Raw genomic sequence first — 13051 nt, forward strand, 5'->3', positions numbered from 1 at the left:
TAAGGGAACCCTTCTTTTCTCTTTGATAAGAGGACCTGAATCTGGAAATGTTCATAGGCATCTGATAGAAAACTGGGCTTTGGAAGTGGTTCCAGTTTAGTTCCCTGGAAAATGCAGAACAAACTACAGGAGTGGGGAATGGGAAGGTAGTCAAGTTGGTTAATAGACTGCCTCTCACAGCGGTGAATGAAGGGAAAGGAGCACTACTGTTTTGCTAGGTAATTAATACATGTTGCAGTTCTGCAATTTCTGTTAATGATTTTTCCATTCTGGCAGTATAGTTGTGTGTATACTTAGGAAGAGTGGAAGGGTTAAGCAGCTGGGAAAGAAAATCAGGTTACTGTTTCAGGGGAACATAAAGAAGGAAAGTCTCATCGTGTTCAAATCTAGTTTAGCAAAGATTACAACAATCTTAAATTTTAAGGAATTGAGCTTAGTCTCACATGTTTCAAGGAACTATTAACATTCCTAGTGTTAAAAATCTACATACGTCAGTAAAAAGAAGCTAGGGCACAATTTTATTTAGGAGAGTAGGCAACATAGGGAATGACTTTTTAAAAATCTCAAATATGTTTATTTGTATGTACACCTAGACACTTATTTAAAATGCTAAGAGAAAAGTAGAAATTCTGATTTGAAGTTTACCTGTTAAAAGCCAGTGTTAGAGTTAAAGTAAGTGGAACAGAAGTCTACTGAGGGAGAGGTTGGGCAGACTGAGACAGAAGCACTGTTGCTTCCACTTTAATGAGGTAATTGGTCATACACAATGTCAAAGTAACTTGATTTAAAAACTCTGGGGGAGCCTTTAGGTGAACCAGGAGAGCTGTTTTAAAGGCATTCAGTGGCTAAGCCTTCGTAGTTTAATTTAAAAAAGTATTTTCCCAGTATATGTTAGTTTAGTTTATTTCATCATTTAATTTGCTTTACAGTGTGTCTAAGTAAATGAATAATTAGTCTGGAACCACTCAATTATGTGGTAAACTGTTGTACGCAGTGGCTTCTTCTAAGCTGTCAGTAGAAATACTTACTGCTTTTAGGCGGATCAAGCCTTTATATGCAAACTGTGAAACCAAAATAAAAAAAAATAAACTTTTCATTTAAAAAAGATAAATATGCCACTTTCCCCTAAGATTTATTTTATTTTTTACTAAGAAATGATATGTAGTGCTGGAAGGAGAAAACTGCTATGAATCTGATCCAAAGGCCACTGAAATCAGTAAGAGTATTTCTATTGACCTCAGTTGGCTTTCACCGTAACTTAATTGAGCTAATAAATATTTTAAAAATTAGCCTTCTTGCAAGAGTAATTTTAACCTAACTGTTCATTAAAATTCTAGTAAAAGCTGTAATTTAGTTTGTGTGAAAAAACAGCATTGGTCCTGTTTTTAAGAACAAGGAGTGCTACCCAATCCTTTTTCTCTCAACACATATGGATTCTTTTTCCTTTGCACTGAGTATGTAAGACAGCTCCCTCTCAGGAGTATCAGAAAAAAAATTGTGTGATTTTCATGCTCTAGTAGGAAGTTGAGAGTGTGGGTTATTAAACTGAGAAGATGTATTAAGAAGACAGGGGCAAAAAATCCTGAACAGGTCCATGGAACTTATCTCTCCAGCTTTTCTACTGTTTCCCATTACCTGGACAGGATTTCAGACTAAACATAGTTTCATTGAACTTAGAAACCACAGGATAAATTTGTTAAATATTTGTTAAATATTATTGGCCAGTGATGAAATTTACTGATACATAATTATGTCATTGTCTGCCTTCCAAAAAAAATGAAGGTGAGACTAAAGTTTTACCTTTCCTGCGGAAGAACCTTAAAAAAAAAATTTACAAAATATGGAATCATAAAGAGGTATAATAAGGGCTTTTAAGAACACAAAACTCTGAAAGGAGCTTTGATTCAAACTGTTGGGATACTTGCTACAATAGTATATGTTATCTGGGTGCAGAATTAAGCACATGTATTAAAAAAGCTACATCATAGATGTCACTACCTTATAGACCTGTGGGTAATACAAACGTGTAGGTAGTATAAACCTGGAGTAGTACAGTTTAAGCTGGCTAAATGTGAGTGTCTCAAAAGTGTATACCATTATAACATGCTGCTACAACACTGCACTAGAGAGCAGTCAGCACAGAAGGGTCTTTCACAATGGCTCAGGTCTCATAGTGATCACTGATTCTCATCTCAAGTAATCTCTTGCACCCATGGGTCCTGCTGGAAGCACCCTCAATTAGGGTGAGTTTGGGTATCAGAATTTGTCAGCTTATGAGCAGAACACTATATCTTCTCTTTCTCAGTAGTGCTTGAGATGTTGCTTTCCCTTTGATTCTATAAGTCTCTGATTTTGCACAATACAAATAAATTGCTAGTGAAGAGTGCTTGGTTTCAGTCTAGCTTTTCTTTCATTTAAGTCAATAAGAAATTGTTGCTACCTTTGAACAATAAATTTATATCCGTTTCAGGGTCTCCTGAATATATGCTTCCCAGTTGAAGACTAGGCTACTTCGTACCAGGTGTATCGAACTGTACCTTTCTACCAGTACTTCTGGACTATTTTAAATTTGATTTCTTAGAGTGATGTCGAATTGCTGTCAAATGCAATTTGTCAGAGTGACACCCTTGGCACAATAGGTAGTTCTAGTGATAATACTCTTACATTAGCTAAAGAGAGTGCAATTACTTGCAAGTCATTTTGCATACAAGATGAAAGGAAAGTGTCTCTGACGTGCTTGATGAAGATGAGCAACCCCTTCAGATCTGATCAAATGTTGCGGATATTTTCATTCCTGATGCAATTTCCTTTGCTTCTAATCAGAGGGGAAACAGATGTTTAAATGCAGGTAATATGATTAAATTGACTGTGGGAAAAATATACATGCTGTTGTTCCGTGCTTGAAGGCTCACACTGTGTATACTCAGTAAAAGTGTATACATGTATCTCTAACCTGTGTGCAGCTGGGATGAAGGGAATTAAGATTTGGGTTTTTCAGGGGCCTGTGACTGAGTTAAGGCCTTTTCAAGTTGGTGAGAAGAGTGAAATCAGATTAACAGTGTCTCACTGATACTTTAGACTAGTCTTTAAATACTTATCCATTTAGAAATGGATCTATTTAACAATAGAAGGAGGGATGACCTACTGTTTAGCCTGTTATCTGGCCTTTGAAAGTCAGTTCTGTTTGTCTGCATAAAGTCTATATGATATGGTATAAGCCACATTTTAAAACTGTAAAATACAGTTATTAGTACTGGCATTTTAGATCACTTCTGTAGGGATTTATTTGTTACTGTGAGATGCTCAAGTCAGGAAGCAGAAGAGGTGATGTAAAAGGTTAAAATATATAAGACAAGATCATCCTGATTAAAAGGTGGAAATAAACTAGATGATAACGAACAGATCTGATCCCAATCAGTTCCTAGTTTATTCCTTAATATAGGGATGGAGTATATTCCTGCACCTTATTTTGTGGAACATACTGCTCCTACACATTTTGTTGTGGCTATACGTGGAAAACACAGCAAACCTATTAATTCTGTCTTCTCCCTACTAGGCTTTCTCCCTACCCTTCAGCACTCACTTCTTTTTATCAATAAGACTGCTGCCTTTCCCTGATTTAAGGTTGTCTGAAGGGGATTAATTTTCTCTATATACATTTGCATGATAAAATAATTTTTGAAGCAATGCAGTTGTAGTTTGCATGTGGAGCACCGTGTGTCAAGTTACTATTAAATAAAAAAGGCAATTCAAATATATTAGAAATTTAAAGAAAACAGTAGCACCTGAAGCCATGAGTAAAAATAATGAGATTATCAACTTTGTGTTCCAGAGATTAACATAGACTCTATTCTCCAAGCCACTGTCAATGAATAATTCCTGCTCAAAGAGGTATTTGTTGTTAATTCTTGTGACAGATAGTTCAGTCCCTCGATGGAGTTAAACACAACCTCTCCTATTTTGTAAGACTACTTAACTATGCTAACAGCAGCCAGTGGGAGCAACACTGTTCCAAACTTGAGCTCTGACAGTGGGAGTGGTGTATGCTCTGAACTATGTGCACGTGGTCAGGGTGGTTGAAATCAGCTGTGAGATGGGACAGGTACATGTAGTTCATTACAGAACTGATATCAAGGTATATAAATACATATATATAAAACATATGTCTTTACTTGTTTCCAATTTTGTTTTCCTTTATAGGGATAGGGAGTAGGAGCTGGGGTGAGGGTAGATTACAACTGATAATTCTATGAAGATCTTATATTTACAAAGCTGTTTTTATCAGTGGGGTCAAGCTATCATTAATAACACAGCTAGTCACATAGCAGTCAGTTAAAATGTTTGCTCACACTTTAACTCATGGGGCAACAATGGGGAGAGGAACCCCAACTGCATACTCTGAAGCATATCAAGTGGCTTCTAGGGTAGGTATTTATAAAGTCCCTAAAACAGTCCTTTATTTCCTCAAATGTATATATAATCCTGTACTCTTTATATGCATGTAGAAGCCACCAACCTCTTTAATGTGGTCTGAGCTACACAACCTAGTGTTGGTACTGGGTGTGCTGTGGCTCTCCAGGGATTCAGCGGGTTCCCAGTGTCCTCAGATTATTGATATGTGCAGAATCAACAGGTCTGCTGCCCTGTAGAATTTATCAGTCCTTGGGAAACTTTAATGCACTAACTCCTTAGAATGTATTTTCCCTAGGAAGGATTTTCCATCCAAATATGTAGGAATCCATTAATAGGAAATCCACACTAATGAGGCCTTTTGGCATCACCACTCCACCCATCTTTATCAAAGTTCATTTTAAAGTATTCTTAAGTTACATGATCACTTGCACTTCATTAGCTCTATAACCATTACATTTACTTGTAAGCATAAGCTTCTTACGCTACACTATGACTGTGATTGTCATGATTAATAAAGCAACACATACAAATGCAATTAAGCATAGTGCAAGATGTAGTAAGAGGTGTAGAGTAAAATTTTCCTTAGGGTTCCATCCCTTAAAAGTACATCTCCCATGAAATGCTGATAATGGTAAGATGTTTCCAAGTCTTCATATAATTATTCTGTTAGCCAATATGTTCTCTTTTATCTATTAATGTGCACAAGATTATATGTACAATAGATCTCCAGTTCTTTTATACAAGTGTATCTTACCCTGGTGTTAGATATCATGATATCATCATCCTGTAACTCAGCACAGACAAATAACTGGTCATTACTGGCAATGGTAATATATGATAAAGATTATCAAAACGTTCTCATACTGCTCTCATTGTTCGATATTTATTACTTGATCTGACTGAAAATTCTTAGCTAAGCAAAACAGCTTTCAGAGTAAGATCTGCTTTAAATGTTTTAAACAAACATTCTCAGATAATTTTGTTCTGAAATACAGGTATCAACACCTTTACAAAAAAAAAATACAAAACCATCTTTAAAAAAAACAACACATTTTCACATAAAACAGCATTTTACAAGAATTGCATTACTAGATTTAGTGAGTATAGCTGCTTTGTATGTTACAGAATGACCTAGAAATAACATTTTACTTCAGAGGAAACAGATCTGTGCAGTATCATAACAGATAGGCCCATATACATTTCCTTTATCCTAAGGCCAGCAGCGGGTAATCTTTTTGGTCATTGGTGCCCAAATTATTTAAGGAGCACTGTAATTTGTTGCTGTTTGTGTCAGTCCAAATCTACGTCACTGCCAAAGTTGGTACTACCATGGAGCGACCACTATCACTGCTGTAGTCATTTATGAGGTGTTTAATTCAGAAACTTTATTATCCTGTCTTTGTTACAGTAATATATCCCTTCCTGTATTTCCCACTTTCAGGAGATGCCTTTCTTACCTTTGACTGTATAAAGAACTTGGTGTATTTAGTATGTAAAAAAAAAAAAAATTAAAAAATCATGTGGAAATGTCTTAAATTTGTTTACACATGTTCTTTTACAAATTAAGAATAAGAGTGCATGATCTATGTGCATGCACTATGAGTGCATAATCTACTCACTTGTCAGTAAGAAACTTCTACTGCAGTATAAGCCAGTTTTAACTCTGATTATGAAAAAAAAGTTTAGCTGGTATTACCCCAGGCCAATACTTTTATTTTTTTCATGAGCAATGCCCTGAGATAGAATATCTATTTTATATTATATGTGTTTGGACAGTAGTTAATGAAGATGAAAAGTTAATGTGTAGGTAGGACTATCACACTATCACCTGCCAATTATAACAAAGCAGAGAATGTTCTGCAATACAGGAGCAGTTAAAAAGAGTGTTTGATTAGTTTTCTTGACAAAGAAGGCAGCAATACAAGAGAATCAACAAGTCATCTTATGTTATGCTAAGAAAATCTGAAAATTTCAGAAAATTTCTTAAGCATTTTGGAGAAGTGAGGCCTAGTGATCTAAGAAAGAATAATAGACATAGGTCTTCATTTATAAAGCACAAATCCTGTGTTTTAATCTTGTATCTTGTCATAAAAGAAAGGCTCACTTATGTAGCACCTAGAAGAACTCTTAATTCATTATTATTTTTTTTTTCTCTTAGAGAATCTCTTAGAGGAATCTCTTAGAAAGAGACCGGTTGCATGATGGTGAGCAGCACAGCTGAGCAGAATTGGTACTTTCCCCTTGTATAACTAAGAAATATGTAAGAAAATCTGTGCAATGTGTTAATTCAACTAAGAACTAAGGGAAAAAAATAGTATAACTAATATAAATTGCCTCTTAAGTATAGCTGATCTGTATATATGATATGAGAATATTTTTTAACTCATTGGTATTTGAAAATTAATTTAAAATACATTAATTTCTTTTTTTTTCTTTTCCATGGCTCCTGTCCATCAATATTCACACGCTTTTTCCTTATTAGGTTTTTTAATTCAATATGCTGTTTATTAGCAATGCATTTTTTGTAGTATCAATTCAAATTGTAGCATCAATTCAGCTCTAGTTTTAATAGGGTCTATAGATGGTGATGACCACAAAGTTCAGTGTGAATTACAATTGCATTTTGAGGGCAACATGCAGTCTAGGGATGAACAATGTATCTTAAAATTTTGTATGTGCAGATAGTTGATAAGCAGAAAAAGTATAATTTGTTGAATTAATTTTTCATTGCAAATTACTCAGCAAGGTTCTAACATGTACATTAGCCATTCTCTTTTTTTTTTTTTTTAAAAAAAAAAAGAGCAAACCAAAAAAAAACCAAAACAAAAACCACAAAACCAAAATCAAAATATTGCTTTGGAGCTGGAGGATTTACAGTGTAGTGCTGAGGTACCTAATAAATTATTGACTTTTTGTATCTGACTGAAATTCGTTCCCAAGGTATTCTGAAGCTGTAGGCACTAGGAAAATCTTTTCCCACAAATTAATTTCTTATTTTTAAATTAGAGTAGTCACACTGGGACTGCGATTCTCAGAGTTACTGTCATTCATTCAGAGAACAGACTTCCCATGTGGACTACTATCCAAACAAAAACTACTTGAATTAAAAAGTTAGTGTTCAAATATTAGTTTTAGTAAAGGAATTACTTGCAGTAAGAAGACACTAACAAAAGCTGTAGCCAATTTTCTAGCAGATAAATGGAAAGATTTGTTCCATAATATAAAATTAATTATTTTTTCACCCTCCTGTATTAACATGAGCTTAATTATACTTATTTACTCAATATGAGTAATAACTAGGTCTAATTTAAGGACCAAATGAGTTTCAATTCAGTGCAAGCCAGTTACTCTTCTTGTTTGTCATGTTCGCTGAATTGAAACTAAAGAAAGCTGAACTAATTTTTTCCATTTCAAATTTAGGAGTTTTATTGAAAGAAAACAGAATGAAGTTATATGTTTGTACATCACTTGTGAAACTGGGAAGGAACATATTTTTTTCTCACTTTAAATTTAATTTTAGGATTTAAAATCTTAGTAAACTGTGGAAACATAATTTATTCTTTCCCCCTGATGGACTTCAACACATACACACTCCCCACATCCCCCTCCAATTTAGATGCTGTAACTGGTTGTTTATTCTGTGTGTCTTGGTCCCTTAGGACTGAGAGAAGGGGTTGGAATTGGATCTGCACCTCATCATCACAGGTCCATAGTTAATCTACCATTCAGCTATCTCTTTCTCTCTCTGTATACATGGGATTGTGCACAAGCTGAGCTACAAAATGGTACAGTATTTCTTAGCATATATTTATGTTTTTATATCCACACACACACAGAATACCTCTATACTCTTTTATTATTGCATATATAGAAATTATGCCAAGAAAGAATAAATTCCGCATAGAATCATAGAATGGTTAGCGTTGGAAGGGACCTTCAAAGGTCATCTAGTCCAACCCCCCTGCAAGGAGCAGGGATATCTCCAACTACATCAGGTTGCTCAGAGCCTCATCCAACCTGGCCTTGAATGTTTCCAGGGATGAGGCATCCACCACCTTTCTGGGCAACCTGTTCCAGTGTTCTACAACCCTCACGGTAAAAAATTTCTTCCTAATACCTGATCTAAATCTACCTCCCCCTATTTTAAAACCATTACCCATCGTCCTATCACAACAGGCCCTACTGAACAGTCTCTCCCCATCTTTCTTGTAGGCCCCCTTGAGGGATAGTGGAAGACCACTATCAGGTCTCCCTGGAGCCTCCTCTTCTCCAGGCTGAACAGCCCCAACTCTCTCAGCCTGTCCTCATGGGAGAAATACTCCAGCCCTCTGATCATCCTTGTGGCCCTCCTCTGGACCTTCTCCAACTGGTCCATGTCCTTCTTGTGTTGGGGGCTCCAGAACTGGACACAGTACTCCAGGTGGGGTCTCACCAGGGCAGAGTAGAGGGGGAGAATCACCTCCCTCGACCTGCTGGCCACGCTCCTTTTGATGCAGCCCAGGATGTGATTGGCCTTCTGGGCCGCAAGGGCGCATTGCCTGCTCATGTTGAACTTCTCGTCCGCCAGCACTCCCAAGTCCTTCTCCTTAGGGGTAGTCTCGATCCATTCCCCGCCCAGCCAATATTTGTGCCTGGGATTGCCCTGACCCAGGTGCAGGACCTTGTACTTGGCCTGGTTGAACTTCATGAGGTTGGCATGGGCCCACCTCTCCAGCCTGTCAAGGTGCCTCTGGATGGCATCCCTCCCTTCCAGCGTGTCATCGGCGAACTTGCTGAGGGTGCACTCTATCCCACTGTCCATGTCGCCGACAAAGGTGTTGAACAGAGCTGGGCCCCCCGCCAAGGGACGCCACCCATGACCGGTCTCCACGTGGACATTGAGCCGTTGACCACCACTCTCTGAGAGCAGCCATCCAGCCAACTCCTTATCCACCGAGTGGTCCGTCCATCAAACCCATGTCTCTCCAGTTTAGAGAGAAGGATGTCATGCGGGACAGTGTCAAAAGTGTTGCACAAGTCCAGGTAGATGATATCTGTTGCTCGTCCCTTGTCCACCGAGATATAATATGACATTTTTTAATCTGATGACCCTAAAATACCTTGTAGTAAGTTTGTTAGAGCATGATATTCTGAAATGCAAATTCAATTCCCTTCAGGGAGATGAAGAACTCTGTCTGATTTATTAGTAATGAAGAGTAATTTTGTTAGTAGTGAATCACTGTTTGGTAAGTGGATAGTGACAGCTGTACTGGTACTTTCTATCTGCCAGTTTTTCACTTTTTTTCCTTTTTTTTTAATCCTTTTAGATCTTTTTGCATCACAGAAAAAAAAAAAAGCAAAACAAACAAACAAACAAAACAAATAAAAAAAAAATAAAACAACAAAACACCAAGAAAACATTAAGGTCTGCTGGAAACCGCTTTGAAGCTAGAAAGTTGATTTTTCTTAATCTTCATCATACCTCTCAAAACAACATCAAAATAAACTGTTTCACATAAACTCACTAAAATTAGTAATTGAACTTCAAAGCTTCCTACATTAAGAATCAGAATCTTTACAGCTGTGGGAATATGTAAATATTGGAAATACACAATTGCTCGGTGTGGTTAGTAATGAAAATAAGGTACACAGTCTTTCAGTTCTTGCTGAGGTCAAATTCATTCCAAGTCATTAAAGATGTGAGACACTGTTTTGTCATTAAAGATGTGAGACACTGGAAAAGCAGGCAAAGTGTGGTAACTTTTTTTTTTCTGGGATGGCTGTGAGGCTGCCTGACACAATCCTCCTCTTCATGTGCTGCAATGGTTTTGTGTTCCCAGATATGTGAAAAGAGAATAAGCAGCAAGTGTAATTGTGAAAGAACATGTCTGAGTGGACCACAACACAAAGTGCATGAATGTTGGCTTCAGACGTTGTTTTGGCTGATCATAATTATCACTGTCAAAAGAAAGGTAGGATCACTGATACATGATAGAAGGTCAGAACTGCTGCCAGGCTGCATTTACACTTACCTGCTATCATTTGTGATTTAATGAGAGAGTGATTAGTACATTCACAGCACATCTACTGCATTTAGTATACCCAGAGGCTAAGTCTGAATATATCACATTCCATATGAAACCGTTTGCTAGATGTTAGACAGCATGACTGCTAAAAAGGCAGTGAGCGATATTTATGCAATGGCATTGATGGAATTTACTGTGACCTCTTTAAGCTGTAATTGGTGAGAAATAATTGTCCTGAAGTACGGTATGTTAAACAATAAGGTCTCATACTGTCTTGTAAGAATTACAGCACATCTTTCTCTCCCTCCTATCTTAGGAGAAGGATAGAAGAGATAGAAGTTTAGAAGAATAAAAGGGAAAACCAGATAACTGGATAGATGGGCAATAACTTTTTTCATATATACATTTATTTTAACTTCTATAATTTTATGAGCACAAGAAACAGGTGTTTTCTGTGCCTTTTAAAGAAAGGTTTTTATTTTCTTCAGCTTATCATTAACAATGCTTTCTCCTTCTTATCCTCATTTAGTGGAGTGTGTGCATAGTATGTACATTCTTGTGGATATTTAATAAAACCAGACTTATGTTTGTTTCCTGTAGGATAATACGGTGGGAAAACCCCCAATTTCAGAACATTTAAAGTCACCTTGATTGTAAAAAAATATACCTAAATTTCACCAGTTCTGTACCTATACAGGAATCAGATGCATGCATACATTATTCTTCTACTTCTCTCCATTCCCATTTTTATCTCTTAAAGTCAGTGTGAACACAGAAGCTTTGTAATGTACCTTACAGTTCACATAATGAGTGGCTTTATGCTGTGTTATGCAGCTAAAACTAAGACAAGTAGGCAGGTATAAATTAAAATAGGGAGTTGTAATTCTAATACCTTTGGTATTTCTGGTTCTTAAATTGAAAATAAAAAAAAAAAAAACAGTCTTCTTTATTTGAATAAGAATACATTTTAGGAAAAAAAAAAGATACAGTATCTGCAAAGTCAATAACTACACTGAATGTATACAAGGATAGATTTTCAATCATAATGATCTTTATTTTGCATTTTAGTCTACATTTATCCTAAACTTACTACTTCACTCTGCTTCCTAGTTAAATCAGCAAAAACTTGCACTTAACTTCAGTGGGAGCTAGATCAGGACCATAGTTAATTACGGACAGCATTTGATATACTGTAATTTGACCTTAATGTGTTGATATAGATACACAGATATGCACATAAAGCTATTAGTGGTAGTTTCAGTTTAAATGTGCTGTGGTACCTCAGGGGCACTGTACAAATTTGCAAAAGAATCAAGAATTATTTTATTCAGGAGCTAGATCTTGAATTAATGTTTAATGAGAAAGTTAACATTGTTCTTCAATGTTTGGAACAGCTCTTAAGTGAACTTGCAGTACTGTAGGAAACCAGGGAAAAAATTATATTTCTCATTCTTTTGAAGAGCTAGGGAAGAGTTCAGTACATGTATTATAACTCTCCAGTAATTGATATGTCCACCTTAAAAATAAAATATTTTAAACATTCTTATTCATGAAGCATGAATGAAAAGTCATTGTCCTCTTAAAATGGGAGACACATGTTTTTTGATACCCCACACCTTAAAACACAAGTTTTGAAATTCAGTTCTACTACTAAAACACATTATTATTATATATTCACACATTAAAGAAACATCAGATTTAGATTAGCAGATGTATTATATATCCAAACACTAAAGGAACATTGGATTCAGATTACTAAATTTAAAAATCATTTTGGCACTGACTAGCTTGAAAACTGCATTTTCCCTTGGATGCAAATTGTGTCCTCAAAGTTATGTCACAACACGTTTCTTATCTCTGCAGCTATTTGGCAGTCCTAAGCATATGTACTCAGTTATACTGGTAGCATCGCAACATTACTTTGGAAAAGCAAATGCAGCAAGGGCATTTTATTCTCATGTTGACAAAAATTGAGTATTTGTGTATTAGACAACAACAAAAAGTGAAGATGCTGAGGGGACATCTACAGTCATTCAGTCTATGGAGTGTATTTCTGAATCAAAATACTGTCCTGGTTTAATGATGCTGGATTTGCTGTGTGTCTGTGCACTGCATATACCACTTGCTGTGTAGACATCGTGAAAGCAGAAGACAAAATGCTAATAGGGTCAAGTTATTAAATAAGCATTGAGGTACTTAATCTGTACAACGACTATGGCTGAGGAAGGTATATCTGTATGTTCTGATTCCTGATGAAGATAACCTGAATGCATACTCATGCTATTTTATCTTTTTAAAGAGGTAAAAGTGAAAAATAAATGCTTCATTTTATAACTTGAGTAGAATTATTTACATTGGGATTTACATTTTTGTATGCAAACGTTATTCATTTCCATTTAAAGTTTGAAGCTCATACCAGATTTTTAGGTTTTTCAATACTGAGTTAAGATTATCAAAGTCTACTAACCTTTATGGAACAGTATGTTTTCAGTATATGACAGTATGATAATTTAACAAAGAATGGGTAAATTAATGTAGTCTTGGTGAGGTTCTTTGCATGAAATCCTAACTTTACTAAAAAGTTATCATATCATTGTGTCAAGTTTCATGTTTTGATTCCATCTTTTCACAGA

Source organism: Chlamydotis macqueenii, chromosome 2 (assembly GCF_036417535.1).
Source record: "Chlamydotis macqueenii isolate bChlMac1 chromosome 2, bChlMac1.mat, whole genome shotgun sequence".
Classification (NCBI taxonomy): domain Eukaryota; kingdom Metazoa; phylum Chordata; class Aves; order Otidiformes; family Otididae; genus Chlamydotis; species Chlamydotis macqueenii.